This window comes from Symphalangus syndactylus, chromosome 8, assembly GCF_028878055.3.
Source record: "Symphalangus syndactylus isolate Jambi chromosome 8, NHGRI_mSymSyn1-v2.1_pri, whole genome shotgun sequence".
Taxonomy (NCBI): domain Eukaryota; kingdom Metazoa; phylum Chordata; class Mammalia; order Primates; family Hylobatidae; genus Symphalangus; species Symphalangus syndactylus.
Genome location: NC_072430.2, coordinates 147,477,884 through 147,495,092, shown reverse-complemented (window position 1 = coordinate 147,495,092; position 17,209 = coordinate 147,477,884).

Here is a 17,209-nt window from a genome sequence, read left to right as displayed (position 1 = left end):
TACATACTGGTGTAATCATATTGATTGGATGATAATGATAATTACAGCAGTAATGTGATTGAAAGGGTAAGCAAGTAACATATACTACAGTTACTAATATAATCCTGTGATTGAGTTTACCACTTCATTTCTCTTTCCTGGAAACCCTTAAGTTTGTCACTATTGCACTTTATTTCCTTTGCTTATTGTAGTGGTGTATTAGTTGTATTACTGCTGCTATAACAAATTACGACACATTTACATAACTTAACACATATTTATTGTCTTGCAGTTTCAAAGGTCAGAAGTCCAAAATCACTTTAATTAGGCTAAGTCAATGTGTCTGCAGTGTGGGTTCCTTCTCGAGGTGCTGAGGGGAGAATCCATTCTCTTGCATTTTCTGCTTCTGGTGGCACCTGTCTTCATTGTCTTTTCCCCATTCCTCCATTTTCAAGGTGCGTTGCTTTTATTTCTGTTTCTGTCTCCGCGCTGTCTCCTCCTTTAACTTTGAGTCCTTCTCTCCACTTCATCTAAGGACTCCTGTGATTACTTTGGACTCACGTGGATGATCTGGGATAATCACCTTGTCTCCAGATCCTTAAATGAATCGTATCTACAAGTCCTTTGGCTGTGTAAGGCAGCACATTCCCAGGGCCGGGAGATTAGGTGAAGAACATCTTTTGGGACTATTATGCAGCCTATCACAAGTGGTAATATCACTTTTATGCCTTGAGACCCTGAAATTAATGTACTTGCTTACGCATGGAAAAACAATGTATCTGTGGGGGTAACAGTTTATTTTTGAACCATTAGAAGGTATTGATGGGGAAGTTTTCATCTGACAACAGATACTGATAAATTAAATACCCTTAGATTTGTCAAAACTAGCTTTAGTAAAATATAAGTAAAAGTATTTGCACTGCTAGGGTCAAAAATATTAATTAAACCCATTATTTATCAAGGCCAAGTCCTGGATTAGTTAGGTTTAAATTAACCTAGAACATTATCTTCCATAGTGCTTAATTGTGAAGCTTAGTTCTTGTTGACAAAAGCTCATCCATATAAGAAAGCATCGAAAGGTTGGTGTTTTTTTAACCTTTGCAGAATATAACTTTTCAAAGGGATGTTAGACAGTAGTTCCATCACAATTGATGCAGTTCACAGACATTCTTTGTGAATATTTTATCTCATGAGTTATATCTATGACACTAATCATAGACTTCTAGAAGAAATTTAGCAATGGTCATGTCAGCCTTTCAAATCTTTCTGTAACCTAGAAGAGGATCATTGCATAAGATAGATTCATTTTCCCCTTTATTCCATTGTTGCCAGAGAGAACTTGAAATGCCCTGTTCAAATTAATTTAATGCAAATGAATTCTTGCTGCCTCACAAGTAGTTTGTCCTTCATTTTTCTTAAAATTAGATTGAAAATGGATGTGACCTGCTTTACTGGTTGTTGTGCAGGAAGCGTTGTCCTTCCTGAAAGCTCCCTCCGTTGTCAAAATGAAGCCATTAAGAGTAAAGTAAATTATATTATCTGATCATAGTATCACAATTGACCTTAAAACAATAAATTTTATAATCAGTGCAAATTGCTGAATAGTGTTTGCAGTTGTAGAAATTTCAAAGGAAACCCTGGTTGAGATACAAAGCTGCTATAATCATTTTTAAAATCTTTGTTTTTCTTTTACTTTGGAACAGTAGTGCAGTAAGTACTTTTGCCTTATTGTTCTCTCTGCCTTCCAGAAACCCTCATTCAAATATTCTAAGTTTTTAAGTCTTTTTCATTTCTTTTAATATTGTAACATTTAACAATGTCAAAGAAAGTATAATTTTTCTGGAAATCAAGCTAAAAATAAAGAGAAGCCGATGTAAATGAACATCAAATTAACAAGATTGATTAGGAAAAGTAATTTTTGAAAAGGGCCCAAAATCCCTTTGCACATAAATGCAAAAGAATTTCGTGAAAGAAGGTGAAACTGGAGTAAAGAACTCTACGGATGCGTAAGTAACTCTTAATAAGAATGAGTAACGTACATGCGTATCTTTAGCTCCCAGTTTCAGAGATACAGTAGTTGTACAACAAATGGTCCTTTCCTGCTCTTAAGGAAGCCTCTCCTCCTCCAGCCATGCCATTCCTCAGAGCAAGCTCTTCCACTGAGTTTTCAGCAACCATAAGTAAGAAGGATGGTACGATAGGCTGCGTGTACATATGGCCCTCATTAGCAGGCCAACTGTTCCTTTTGCCCACCCACATCACTGGGGACATATGGCGTTACTTTGACTGTTGAAACAAGTGTGTGTGGACATATCTTGGTATGAGTAAAAGACTGTTGATTGTCTTTCTCTTGTCGCTCGTGCAACCGTCTCCTTGTGGAGATCGTATTATCCATAACACTAGATTTGAGGATGATAAATGACGTTGTTATTATTAACTGAATTTGCCTCTCTAGTTTGATCACAAAACCAGCGAATGTTTGCTTATGGAACATGTAAAGCTTATAGAAGACGGAAAGCTTACAGAAAGAAATGATGGCTTTTCTAAGCATAAGAGTCAGGTCTTTTTCAATCAAAAACTAACTCATTCAAAAATTCAAGAGTTCTGTAAAACCAGAACAGCAGAGGTTTCAGAAATGCTATTGAGATCATTTATTATAAAATAGCCATTAATGAAATGTAATAGTGAGTCTGTTGTTGTGACTATGTGGAGAAATGAATGAGAAAATATAAGATAGGCTGGAATGAAGAGAGTCATCGGATCCCAACATAATTCATTTTGTATAGTTCACAGTATTGTAGCTTTAAAAAAATTATGAATTTTTTCAGTACTGTGAATTCTGAATTTGCAATATGAGGCTTTTCAATCCTTGCAACAAGTGTGTATTTTTCAGTGGTTCTAGAATTATCGGGGCTTTCGAGCTGCTTCTGATAAGAAGGCAAGGCTAGAGGACTCGTGTTGAGGTGGCATTTGCACAGGACTTTAGATAACATACATCGATGATGTAGAGAGAAGAGCGGGTGATGTTGCTGTGGATTATAGTGGAAAGGCACCTTTTGCTCCCTCTGCTGACCTGTTTGTGTATTCAGCTGTGTAGCATATTTCTTGTATAATTACATAGTAATTTCACACACTACATTAAGAAAATCTGAACAATTTTTACTAAACTCATGTTTTCTAAATATTAAGTAAATAAAACCAATATTTGGCTAGGTAACATTTATAAACACAGGATTTCTAGATAGATGATGATAAATTTTCATCTATATCTATAGAGCTGATAAATTTTCAAAACCCTTTGAATATCACTTGTACTACAAAGTCTCGTTTCAGTTTCAGTGCCATGGCACATTGATTAATCACCACTAAAGCGGTACATGAAATATTTGGCAATATAGGTATTTGGTAATGGTGATTGATGCACAGAATACGGCACCGTTATTATGCACTGGCCTTGAGAACTTTAGTTTTCATCTTCGATCACCTGATAGAGAACAAACTAACAGCTTTTTTCTTTCACCTTGCTGGAGAATAAACTAACAACTTCAAATTATCTGATCCATCCAAAAACTTATTTCCGTGAAACTCACTGATTTATTTATTATTTCGTGGGGATCACTATTATTTGCTGTAGTAAAATATCAAATGATCGATGTTTTATACCAACATGGCAGCTCACATGGTAGGCAACAGAATGAAAACAAACAGGTTTACTACCAAGAATTATACTATATTGCTTTTATTGACAGAAAAAGCATACAGATAATTTTATTCAGAGATTTTATGTGAATTATTTTGATAAGTGTACACATATATTTATAACTGACCTTTCTTTGTCAAGTGTGTGCCCACACACGTATTCATACTAAATCAATCTTAGAGATCTTATCCAAAGATTGAATTTCTTAAAGTGACTGTTCCAAATATGTATAATTTATGGCAAAAAAGTCACAAAATGGCAATACAAGGAGGCATAAAAGTGAAGATAAAGGGGGAGATGATGGTTAAAAACACCTGTAAATGAATAATTGATTTTGATTTAAATTCTTTTTAGTTCTTAGCTGATGAAATGAATATAAATGAAATTATTATGCAAAACACCTCTATTTGTTGTATATGCATGTACATATATGTGTTACAAATACAAAACTGATAGGATATTATTTAACATATATTCACACTCATAATGTGCATATATGTACATAATGAAAATGAGTGCTTGTTTTATATGTATGTATACACACACATACACATATTGCATACTTTCATTTTTTAAAATTTTACTTTAAGTTCTGGGATACATGTGCTGAACATGCAGGTTTGTTACATAGGTATACTTGTGCCATGGTAATTTGCTGCACCCATCAACCCGTCATCTAGGTTTTAAGCTCCACATGCATTAGCTATTTGTCCTAATGCTCTCCCTCCCCTTTCCCCACACCCACCTACAGACCCCAGTGTGTGATGTTCCTCTCCCTGTGTCAACATGTTCTCATTGTTCAGCACCCACTTATGAGTGAGAACATGCAGTGTTTGGTTTTCTGTTCCTGTGTTAGTTTGCTGAGGATGATGGTTTCCAGCTTCATCCATATCCCCGCAAAGGACGTGAACTCATCCTTTTTTATGGCTGTGTAGTATTCCATGGTGAATATGTGCCACATTTTCTTCATCCAGTCTATCATTGATGGGCATTATGTTGGTTCCAAGTCTTTGCTATTGTAAATAGTCCCATGATAAACATATATGTACATGTGTCTTTAGAGTAGAATGATGTATAATCCTTTGGTATATACCCAGTAATGGGATTGCTGGGTCAAATGGTATTTCTGGTTTTATATCCTTGAGGAATCACCACATTGTATTCCACAATGGTTGAACTATTTTACAAGCCCACCAACAGTGTAAAAGTGTTCCTATTTCTCTGCATCTTCTCCAGCATCTGTTTCCAGAATTTTTAATGATCACCATTCTAACTGGTGTGAGATGGTATGTCATTGTGGTTTTGATTTGCATTTCTCTAATGAACAGTGATAATGAGCTTTTTTCATATGTTTATTGGCCACATACATATCTTCTTTTGAGGAGTGTCTGTTCATATCCTTTGCCCACTTTTTGATGGGGTTGTTTGTTTTTTTTTTCTTGTAAATTTGTTTAAGTTCCTTCTAGATTCTGGATATTAGACCTTTGTCAGATGGATAGATTGCAAAAATTTTCTCATATTTTGTAGGTTGCCTGTTCACTCTTGTGATAGTTTATTTTACTGAGCAGAAGCTCTTTAGTTTGATTAGATTCCATCTGTCAATTTTGGCTGTTGTTTCAAGTGCTGTTGATGATTTAGTCATGAAGTCTTTGCCCACACCTATGTCCTGAATCATATTGCCTAGGTTTTCTTCTAGGGTTTTTATAGTTTTAGGTTTTACATTTATGTTTTTAATCCACCTTGAGTTAATTCTTTTATAAGGTATAATGAAGGGGTCTAGTTTCTCTTTTCTGCATATGGCTACCCAGTTTTCCCAGCGCCATTTATTACATAGGGAATCCTTTCCCCATTGCTTGCTTTTGTCAGGTTTGTTGAAGATCAGATTGTTGTAGATGTGTGGTGTTATTTCTGAGGCCTCTATTCTGTTTCATTGGTCTATATATCTGTTTTGGTATTAGCACCATGCTGTTTTGGTTACTTTAGCTTTGTAATATAGTTTGAAGTCAGGCAGCGTCATGCCTCCAGCTTTGTTCTTTTTGCTTAGGTTAGCCTTGGCTCCACAGGCTCTTTTTTGCTTCCATATGAAATTTAACATAGTTTTTTTCTAGTTCTGTGAAGAAAGTCAATGGTAGCTTGATGGGAATAGCATTGAATCTATAAATTACTTTGGGCAATATGGCCATTTTCATGATATTGAGTCTTCCTATCCATAAGGATGGAGTGTTTCTCTATATGTTTGTGTCCTGTCATTTCCTTGAGCTCTGGTTTGTAGTTTTCTTTGAAGAGGTCCTTCACATCCCTTGTAGGTTGTATTCCTAGGTATTTTGTTTTCTTTTTAGCAATTGTGAATGGGAGTTTACTAATGATTTGGCTCTCTGCTTGTCTGTTATTGGTATATAAGAATGATTGTGATTTTTGCACATTAATTTTATATCCTGAGACTTTGCCAAAGTTGCTTATCAGGTTAAGGAATTTTTGGGCTGAGGTGGTGGCGTTTTGTAAATATACAATCATGTCATCTGCAGACAGAGACAATTTGATTTCCTCTCTTCCTATTTGCATGCTTTTATTTCTTTCTCTTACTCGATTGCCCTGGCCAGAACTTCCAATACTATCTTGATAAGAGTGGGGAGAGAGGGCATCCTACTCTTGGGCCAGTTTTCAAAGGTAATGCTTCCAGCTTTTGGCCATTTAGCATGATATTAGCTATGCATTTGTCATAAATAGCTCTTATTTTTGTGAGATATGTTCCATCAATACCTAGTTTATTGAGAGTTTTTAGTATGAGGGGTGTTGAATTTTATTGAAGGCCTTTTCTGCATCTATTGAGATAATCATGTGGTTTTTGTCATTGGTTCTGTTTATGTGATGGATTATGTTTATTGATTTGCATATGTTGAACCAGCCTTGCATGCCAGGCATGAAGCCAACTTGATCGTGGTGGATAAGTTTTTGATGTGCTGCTGGATTCTCTTGCCGGTATTTTATTCAGGATTTTCGCATCGATGTTCATCAGTGATATTGGCCTGAAATTTTCTTTTTCTATTGGGTCTCTGCCAGGTTTTGGAATCAGAGTGATGCTGGCCTCATAAAATGATTTAGGGAGGAGTCTTTCTTTTTCTATTGTTCAGAATAGTTTCAGAAGGAATGGTACCAGCTCCTCTTTGTACCTCTGGTAGAACTCGGCTGTGAAGACATCTGGTCCTGGGCTTTTTTTGGTTGGTAGGCTAGTAATTACTGAGTCAATTTCAGAACTTGTTATTGGTCTATTCAGGGATTTGACTTCTTCCTGCTTTAGTCTTGGGAGGGTGTATGTGTCCAGGACTTTATCCATTTCTTCTAGATTTTCTAGTTTATTTGTGTAGAGGTGTTTACAGTATTCTCTAATAATAGTTTGTATTTCTGTGGGATCAGTGGTGATATACCCTTTATCGTTTTTTAATGTGTCTATTTGATCTTTCTCTCTTTTCTTCCTTGTTAGTCTGGTTACCGGTCTATCTATTTTGTTAATCTTTTCAAAAAACCCACTCCTAGATTCATTGATTTTTTTTTGAAGGTTTTTTTGTGTTTCTCTCCCATTCGGTTCTGCTGTGATCTTAGTTATTTCTTGTTTTATACTAGGTTTTTAATGTGTTTTCCATTGCTTCTTTTGATTGTGATGTTAGGGTGTCTATTTTAGATCTTTCCCACTTTCTAATGTGGACATTTAATGCTGTAAATTTCCCTCTAAACACTGTTTTAACTGTATCCCAGAAATTCTGATATGTTGTGTCTTTGTTCTCATTGGTTTCAAAGAACTTATTTATTTCTGCCTTAATTTTGCTATTTACCCAGTAGTCATTCATAAGCAGGTTGTTCAGTTTCCATGTAGTTGTGCAGTTTTGAGTGAGCTTCTTAATTCTGAGTTCTAATTTGATTACACTGTGGTGTGAGAGATTGTTTGTTATGATTTTCATTCTTTTGCATTTGCTGAGGAGTGTTTTACTTCCAATTATGTGGTTGATTTCAGAATAAGTGCTATGTGGTGCTGAGAAGAATGTATATTCTGTTGATTTGGGGTGGAGGGTTCTGTAGGTATCTATTAGATCCACTTGGACCAGAGCTGAGTTCAAGTCTGAATATCCTTGTTAATTTCCTTTCTTGTTGATCTGTCTAATATTGATAGTGGGTTGTTAAAGTTTCCCACTATTATTGTGTGGGAGTCTAAGTCTCCTTGTAGGTCTCTAGGAACTCGTTTTATGAATCCTGGTGCTCCTGTATTTGGCATATATATATATTTAGGATACTCAGCTCTTCTTGTTGCATTGATCCCTTTACTACTATGTAATGCCCTTCTTTGTCCTTTTTTATCCTTGTTGGTTTAAAGTCTGTTTTATTAGGGACTAGGATTGCAACTCCTGCTTTTTTTTCTTTCTTTCCATTTGCTTGGTAAATATTCCTCCATCCCTTTATTTTGAGCCTATGTGTGTCCTTGCAAGTGAGATGTGTCTCCTGAATACAGCACACCTGTGGGTATTGACTCTTTATCCAATTTGCCAGTGTATGTCTTTTAATTGGGGCATTTAGCTCATTTATATTTACCGTTAATATTGTTATGTGTGAATTTGGTCCTGTCATCATGATGTTAGCTGGTTATTCTGCACATTAGTTGAAGCAGTTTCTTCCTAGTTTCATTGGTTTATATATTTTGGTGTGTTTTTGCAGTGGCTGGTACTGGTTTTTCCTTTCCATGTTTAGTGCTTCCTTTAGGAGCTCTTGGAAGGCAGGTCTGATGGTGACTAAATCTGTCAGCATCTGCTTGTCTGTAAAGGATTTTATTTCTCATTCACTTATGAAGCTTAGTTTGGCTGGTTATGAAATTCCATATGTACATCATGGAAACGAGTGCATGTGATACACACACACACACACGCACACACATTGCATACTTTCATTTTTGTGTCCATTACTTTTCTGATTTTATCAGCAGCCAACTAAAGAAAATAGAAAAAAAAATTGGTAATTCGATCTTTCATGTTCTGCATCTTCCAGCTTCACAACTTATAGTTTTCTATTTTTATTGTTATTGTGATCAGAATGAAAATGTATACAATAGAATCAGAATCAGGTCAGAATCAACAAAAATACTATAATGTTTGTACATGCTTTCGATGCAGTTTGTCTCTGCAAAGGGTGTGTGTGTTTCTATGCACATGTGCATGTACACAAGTGTGTAAATAAGTGTTTTATTCATGATGGAGAAAGGCTGGTCAAAATGATTCTGAATGAGATAGCACCACTACAGCAGATAATTAGGTCTCTAGCAATAAAACAAGTCATTAAACATGTTTCTAAGCATCTACTCAGTATCTGGCACAATGTTAAGTAGTGTAAATATAATCATTAGCAAAATTCAGCTTCTACCCTCAATGGTATATGTGTAGAACAAATTGGTAAAGCTGGAGTACATTTCAGGACCAAAAACAGTTTCTGTGTAGTTCCCACTTCATCAAGACCATGTTGTATACCTCTCATACACTTAAGCCATAGGGAAGCAATTATTCCATCCATCCTTTTACAGGGTAGTGGTGGGGAAGAAGAGCTGACTGTCATGCTTGAATTCACATAATTTCATAATTAAATAATTTCATGTTACATAATCTCGATAAACCTAAAATCCAATATATGATAAAGATAGTGTTTCAAATCAGTGGATAAGTGATAAACAGTTCATAAAATGGTGTTCAGATAATTGGCTATATGTATTTTATAGTTGCACAAAGGTATAATATGTCATTAATAAATATTAATTCCATAGTGGATGTCAAATACACTTTTTCAAAATATAAAGAAAAAATACCATAGACAAATATCACTTGCAACATTACGGTTAAAATTAAATATCCAAACATAGCCCTAACCAATAACAGAAAATTTAAAAAAAAAATTATGGATTGGAATTTGTTAAAATATAAAACTTTTCTTTTTCAGAGGATACAATGAATATGTGTAAAAAGCAAATATCAAATCAGCAACAAGTGCTTGCAATTCACTTGACATATTTAAAATATGAGTAGTTCCAACAAATCATAAATAAATGATTAGTAGTCCAATAAAAAAAAGACAAAGTACATTGACAGGAAACTGTATGAAACTCATGAACACTAAATGTCTTAGATTCTCTATTGTTAAACAAAATGCAAAAACAATAGAGAACATTATGAATATGGAGTTAATATTTAACAAAATTATTTTATCCATGTTATAAGTAAATATTTACATCCAAAAACCCTTGTTTTCTCTGAAAGTTGTCACTTATGAGTCTATTTTGAAAATGTTTAAAGAATAGTAATTAATTAACTTTAATAAATAGGTACTCCTATTGAGGGAAAACAGACATTTCCATAATTTTTCTTCTGTTTCTAATCTAGTAGATGGTAGGAAAATAATGACAATTGCATGTTCATACCTGGAGAATATGCATTCCATTTCTTTTAAGCTTTTGCATTCTCAAAACTATATTGATACCTCAAAGCATACCCTTTGCTGTTGAAAACAGCCTTTCAAGTATAAAGACACACACATCACTTTCCTTAAATCTTATATAAGGCAAGGGCCTAGATTCCTATCAGAAAATGTATTTCAAGAATGCTTTTTTAGTAGTTCCTGTGGCCTTATCTTATAGAGGAAGGTTTTTTTTTAAACATACACACAGTATTTGATGCACATTTTTATTGGAAAGAGCTTTTATTTCCTTAAATGTTTTGTTGTCTAAGTGTGAAAAGTATCCTGCAGTGGAATTCAGTGGCACAGATGCTTATTGTGATAGATGAGATGAACTTGCTTCCCTAAGCATGCATGGGCATGAAATGCATCTGGCTTCTGTACATAAAAGTCAGTTATGTTCCCAAATGTGTCTCTGCATTTACACAGACGTTTAGGGGCAGACACCCTACTGTTCCCTCAAAAGGCGGCTCTGCTTAATTATGAAGTTCAAGTTAGACCAGAAGTTGGAAAATACTAAATTCCACATTGCAGACAGAGCCTGAGCAGGTGATGTCACCACTGCATTCTAAGGTGGCAAGTCCTCAGAGAAGTAACTTATCACCTTACCATGGAGAAAAATAACCGTGTCCAGAACACAAGAGGATGCTTTAAGGTAGCGTACAATCAAGTGTGCAAACCTGTGCAATACATACCAGATGAAATCCAGTTCAGAGGCTCAGGAAAACAAACAAATGAGGATATGCTTTAAAAAATAGGACTTAATATAAACAGTCGTGAGAGTAAAACTATTGCTAAGCACATAGGAAACATAAACCAGGCTTTCAGGAAGGAGTTTGGCACATGTGTGCACTGGTAGGAGGTGTAATGTGCAGAAATCCGGCCTTTTGTGGCATAGCAACTAAAGTTCCTTTTCTATTGTCCAGACAACCTTAAATATTCCTTTATGCAGTACTATTTTAAAAAGGCCATCTACTGTGCACAATGTGTTAGCATCAAGGACATGAAATTTATCTGGAATATACCAAAACTTTAATCAATAGACTAGGACCAAAGCTTTTAAAAACAGGTTTTCGTAGATAAATCATTATAAGTTATTATTTCCTCGCCATAGGTAAGGCATGATAGATAACTTTACTTTTTCTCAGTCACTTAGTGTGTAGGTAGAATAATGACCCTTAGCAGGATGACCTTTTGAATGTGTTGTTAGGCAGCATGGAAGCATTATGGTTAGAGGTGGAATTAAGATTGCTAATCACCTCACCTTAAACTGGAGCGATTATCCTGAATTATCTAGGTGGGCCCACTGTAGTCACAAAGAACCTTCAGACAGGAAGGCGGAGAGACCAGAGTGAGCAGAAGAGCTTGGGGAAACTGGAGCCGAGGCTGAAGTGATGTGCTGTGTCCAAGATGTGCAGAGGCCAAGAGCTCAGGGATACATGTGACCCCTCAAACCTGGTGAATTCTCTCCTGGAATCTCTAGACAAAATATACACTTGATGATACCTTGATTTTAGCACACTAAGACCCATTTTGGACTTCTGACCCCCAGAAGTATAAAGAAAAAAAATGTGTTGTTTTAAGCCTCTGAGTTTATGTTAATTTACTGTAACAGCAGTAAGAAACTAACACAGTAAGACGGCTTTTATTTTTATGTGATGTATAGAATTAAATTGGATATGCTAGGAAATATTGGAAATTTATTGATTTATTTTTTTGTCTGAGCTGGAGTCTGGCTCTGTCGCCCAGGCTGGAGTGCAGTGGCGCGATCTCGGCTCACTGCATGCTCTGCCTCCCGGGTTCCCGCCATTCTCCTGCCTCAGCCTCCCGAGTAGCTGGGACTACAGGCGCCGCCACCACGCCGGCTAATTTTCTGTATTTTTAGTAGAGACGGGGTTTCACCGTGGTCTCGATCTCCTGACCTTGTGATCCGCCCGCCTCGGCCTCCCAAAGTGCTGGGATTACAAGTGTGAGCCACCGCGCCCGGCCAGGAATTTATTTTCTTAATATAGTTCTTCATATTAGAATAATGAGAACCATCGAGTAATGAAGTGTTCTATTTTGTGAAGGATGATTATATAAACAGTACGAAGGTTAAAAACCGGGCGGGACCGGCTGGGCACAATGGCTCGTTCATGTAATCCCAGCACTTTGGGAGGCCGGGGCAGGTGGATCTCTTGAGCCCAGGAGTCTCAGATCAACCTGGGCAACATGTGAAACCCCATCTCCACAAAAATACAAAAACCAGGCAGACGTGGTGGCGGCGCCTGTGGTCCCAGCCACTCAGGAGGCTGCGGTGGAAGGATCGGAGCCCGGCAGGTGCAGGCTGCGGTGGACCGTGATTATGCCACTGCGCTCCAGTCTGGGTGACAGAGTAAGACCCTGTCTCCATTAAATAAATAGATAAATAAATATATATATAAGTAAAAGAGGAGGGTGTCTTTTGAAGGCTATTAAAGTCGTCTAAGTGTCCTCTGATTATATGAGGCTGGAATGGTGCATGGAATGTTGTGTTGAATAACCTGATACAGTCTCTGAAACTATAGAAGCATTAGTAATTTTAGCCTGAGAGTGCTATAATCTGGGATAATTTGGTCCAATACTTCCAGAGAGGGTTGAAGTTTTGAGATAGCTGGAGTTATTTCAGTTGAAGACCTGAATATGAGGCAACTGCATACTCAATTACAATTCAATTTCTACTCTTTATATAAGGTAGAAATGGGTAACATGTGGGACACTGTGTTAAAAGTAATGCAGCCATAGTGTAGTGGTAAAAGCAGATGAAAAGTACTATAATAGTCGTATAGATGAGGTACTGGAAAGAAGCAGATTTGAAAAATTGGAGATAAATGTCAGTTTTCCGGAGCCATGGGATGAAAACCAAACCGGATTACAACAGATTCAATTCACTCAAGATGTCTAACTTGGTAATAGGTCAGAAAACTCAATTTGTCGTATTTTCTTAAAAGTACACAAAAATGTTCCTTTTGATAAAACACGTGTAGTGCACCTTCGGATTTGATTTTTCTTTATGTTCTGTAAACTGCTCACAGTAAAACAGAAAAAAAGTCTGACAAATATGATGGTCCTTAAATCTTGTAGGAGTATGATGCTTCTCCAAAGAATAGAGGTTTTCCTAGGAAGGCCCTAAGCAAGGAATCAAGTTTCCTTTTGCAAGAAATAAAATTCTCAAAAGTTCCCTGCACCTTGGAAAGGCTCTGGTTGAAATTAATAGCACAACGTTATTTATTTAAATTTTAACTTTTAAGTTCAGGGGTACAAGTGTAGGTTTGTTACAGAGGTAAGCTTATGCCATGGGATTGGTTGTACAGTTTATTTCATCACCCAGATATTAAGCCTAATATCCATTAGTTGTTTTTCCTGATCCTCATAGCAAATATTACCCCCATAAAGTTTTATGGTTACTTTTTTCTTATCTTCTGATTAATGCCATTAGATTCACCAATTGAAATTATTTTTCAGTAGTTTAATTCCCTCTAGAAGGTTTAAAAAATGTTTCCGAATTTCCTAAGTCTTCTTTCTTTGTTAGTCTTCTAAAAAGCTATATTCAATAGAATTCATGTGCTTAGGTACAGTTTCACTAAAAGCGTATCTTCAACATTTGATCTGTTTAAAAGTTCTTAAGGTGTTAAGGAACATTAGGTATCAGAGTTTATGGCATTTGATTAATCTGAATAAATCTTGGCATCAAATTGAATTCAGCAAAAGTAACAGTGATAAATCAGAGAGCAATATTTGAAATGTCTCCAGGAAACATTTTAAAACAATTTTTAAGTTCACTAATTTGAGTCATTACACTTGGCCCTAATATGGTAGATTTTAAGTGAAGCTCAGTCGAACCTGGCAGATATCATATACAAACTTTTAATAGTCCTAACAATTCCTGTACCTCATTTGGATAAAGATTATTTCCAGAGCATCAGTGCTTTGACCAGAAAGGCATTTATTATTCTGTAACACTTTTCTTGAGAAATTAGCATGATTCATCATTTGAGTACGCTCTCTCAGATAAGATTCTAATATTTGGGTGTGAATAAAACTTCAGGGCATTGAAAACAGCTGGAAGATAGACAATAGGGTGATCATCCTCTCTTGTCATTCTCTATCAAGGTCCTCTTTAATTATTGGCCTAAACAGCTATAACTTTATGGTGAAAACAAACCGCTCGGATATAGCGTTAAAGGTTGAAATAATGAATTATACATAAATCGATTTAGTTCAGTTATATTCTGTTGAATTGGGAGAACATCGAATTTTTAAATTTCTCTGCATTTCTTGAAGTTAGGAATAAAAGCTGGGGTGGGGTCTCCTGAAATAATGAGGTCTAGAATAATTTCTGTTAAATTTACTTTTTAGTAGGATAAGTCTACTAAAATCAATATGAATGGAACCTTCAATGTACCACTGAAGATAATTAATCTTTGAGAGGTTAAGTAACCATTACAAGGTAATTTACCTAATTAGCAACTAAACCAACCAAATTTTAGACTTCTTAACTTTAAGACTATTGCTCACATAGTCACGTAAAGTATATCTTCCACATAGTCACAGGCAATCACAAGCTAACACGAGCAGTTAGCACAAAATAGATGTTCCACATAGAATGCAGAACAAAAAAAGACACTTTAAAAATCCTTTTCCCTTTTCCAAATTCATATTTAAAAAGTTTCTTGTGGAATTTCCCAAATGCCAGCATGGCCACATATAATACAGATTGATACTCAGACCTCTAATGAGAAACAGTTAGAATTATGCTAAACAAGGAACATTCTATATTGATTTCACAAATTCTCCTCTTTCCACTTATAGTTTCTCATAAAATGTAACATGTTTGTCTTGTGTGGAGTCTGTATAGAAAAAGTGTGATAACTGAAGATATAGACACACAGGTGTATGTATGTCTGTGTGTTCCTGTGTATTATAGCCTTTCTTTAATGGTTTTCTCTTTATATATATATATACTTTAAGTTCTAGGACACATGTGCACAACGTGCAGGTTTGTTACATATGTATACATGTGCCATGTTGGTGTGCTGCACCCAGTAACTCATCATTTACATTAGGTATATCTCCAAATGCTGTCCCTCCCCCTCACCCCACCCCATGACAGGCCCCGGAGTGTGATGTTCCCCTTCCTGGGTCCATGTGTTCTCATTGTTCAATTCACACCTATGAGTGAGAACATGCAGCGTTTGTTTTTTTTTGTCCTTGTGATAGTTTGCTGAGAATTATGGTTTCCAGCTTCATCCATGTGTCTACAAAGGACATGAACTCATCCTTTTTTATGGCTGCATAGTATTCCATGGTGTATATGTGCCACATTTTCTTTTTTTTTTCTTTTTTTTATTATACTTTAGGTTTTAGGGTACATATGCACAATGTGCAGGTTTGTTACATATGTATCCAGCCACATTTTCTTAATCCAGTCTATCATCGTTGGACGTTTGGGTTGGTTCCAAGTCTTTGCTATTGTGAATAGTGCCACAATAAACATACGTGTGCATGTGTCTTTATAGCAGCATGACTTATAATCCTTTGGGTATATATACATATATATATAAAAAAACTATATATATATATTTTGGGGACGGAGTTTCGCTCTGTCACCCAGCTGGAGTGCAGTGGCGCGATCTCGGCTCACTGCAAGCTCCGCCTCCCGGGTTCACACCATTCTCCTGCCTCAGCCTCCAGAGTAGGTGGGACTACAGGTGCCCGCCACCATGCCCGGCTAATTTTTTGCATTTTTACTACAGACGGGGTTTCACCGTGTTAGCCAGGATGGTCTCGATCTCCTGACCTCATGATCCACCCTCCTCGGCCTCCCAAAGTGCTGGGATTACAGGCATGAACCACCGCGCCTGGTCTCTATTTAAGTTAGCTCTGTCCAGGGCAAACCAGCATTTCAAAGATACAAACTGTTTTTGCAAAAAACAGGTATACACCTATCCATAGTGCAGACATTATGTCTACTTATTTCTCTCTAAATAGATCTTTCATTTTAACAAGTACTTCACCTTCACAAAATTTAGTTGAGTCAGTGAACTCTTATCCAGATGCTATATCTTGGCCAGATTATCAAGAATTAAGCCTCACAGATAGGCTGTTTCCATTTCCTTTAACAAAGTTTATCAGTCCTGAGTTACTTCTTGATTTCTTGCCAGTGGCATATAATGATGACTCAGCCAAGTCAGTTCCCAGAGTTGGACTCTTTTTTTTCTTATACACAGGAAACTTCTTTTCCAAGAATACTTGTTCCAGTTGCTCACAATCTTCATAGTTGATGATTATAGAATGATCTATGTACTTTCAATGTACCTTCAAAAATGAGATCTGCAGCTGGATAAGACGTGTGTGTGTGTGTGTGTGTGTGTGTCTTAGTAGACTTAAACCTTTCATTGAATAAGAAGCCTAGTTGATAGTGTAAGGTGAGAGTTAGAAGAACAGGGAATTATTTGGTTTAAGGAATTGTGAAGAAATGTGCTATGCCATTAAAATTTTTCTCTACTTTTGTGTTAAATCTTAATTTTGTGCAGAATTTACTAAGCTGCAGGAAACTGTCAAAATTGACTCTTGCTAAGTTCCATATTGGTTTGTAATTATCTTAAAACAAAAGTTGGTTGATACTAAAGTGCAGTTTTTCCTCTAGCTTTCATAAATTGAGACAGGTCTTTTTCTCACCCTCCACATACCTATGGCTGGAAGCCGAGGTGGTTGTTCTTGGTTCCCGTTACAACTTCTAGACTGTTAATTTCTCCGCTCCTTGCAAATTAGACTGTTCCTTTGAAACTCAAACCCCTTGGAAATATCAGCCATGCCCCTTTGGTATTACCATCATCAACAGACCTCCCTCCTGGGCACTCTGGTCTTATTTTTTTTTTTTTTTTGAGATGGAGTCTTGCTCTGTCACCCATGCTGGAGTGTAATGGTGTGATCTCGGCTCACTGCAAACTCCTCCTCCCGGTTTCAAGTGATTCTCCTGCCTCAGGTTCCTGAGTAACTGGGATTACAGGTGCATACCACCACACC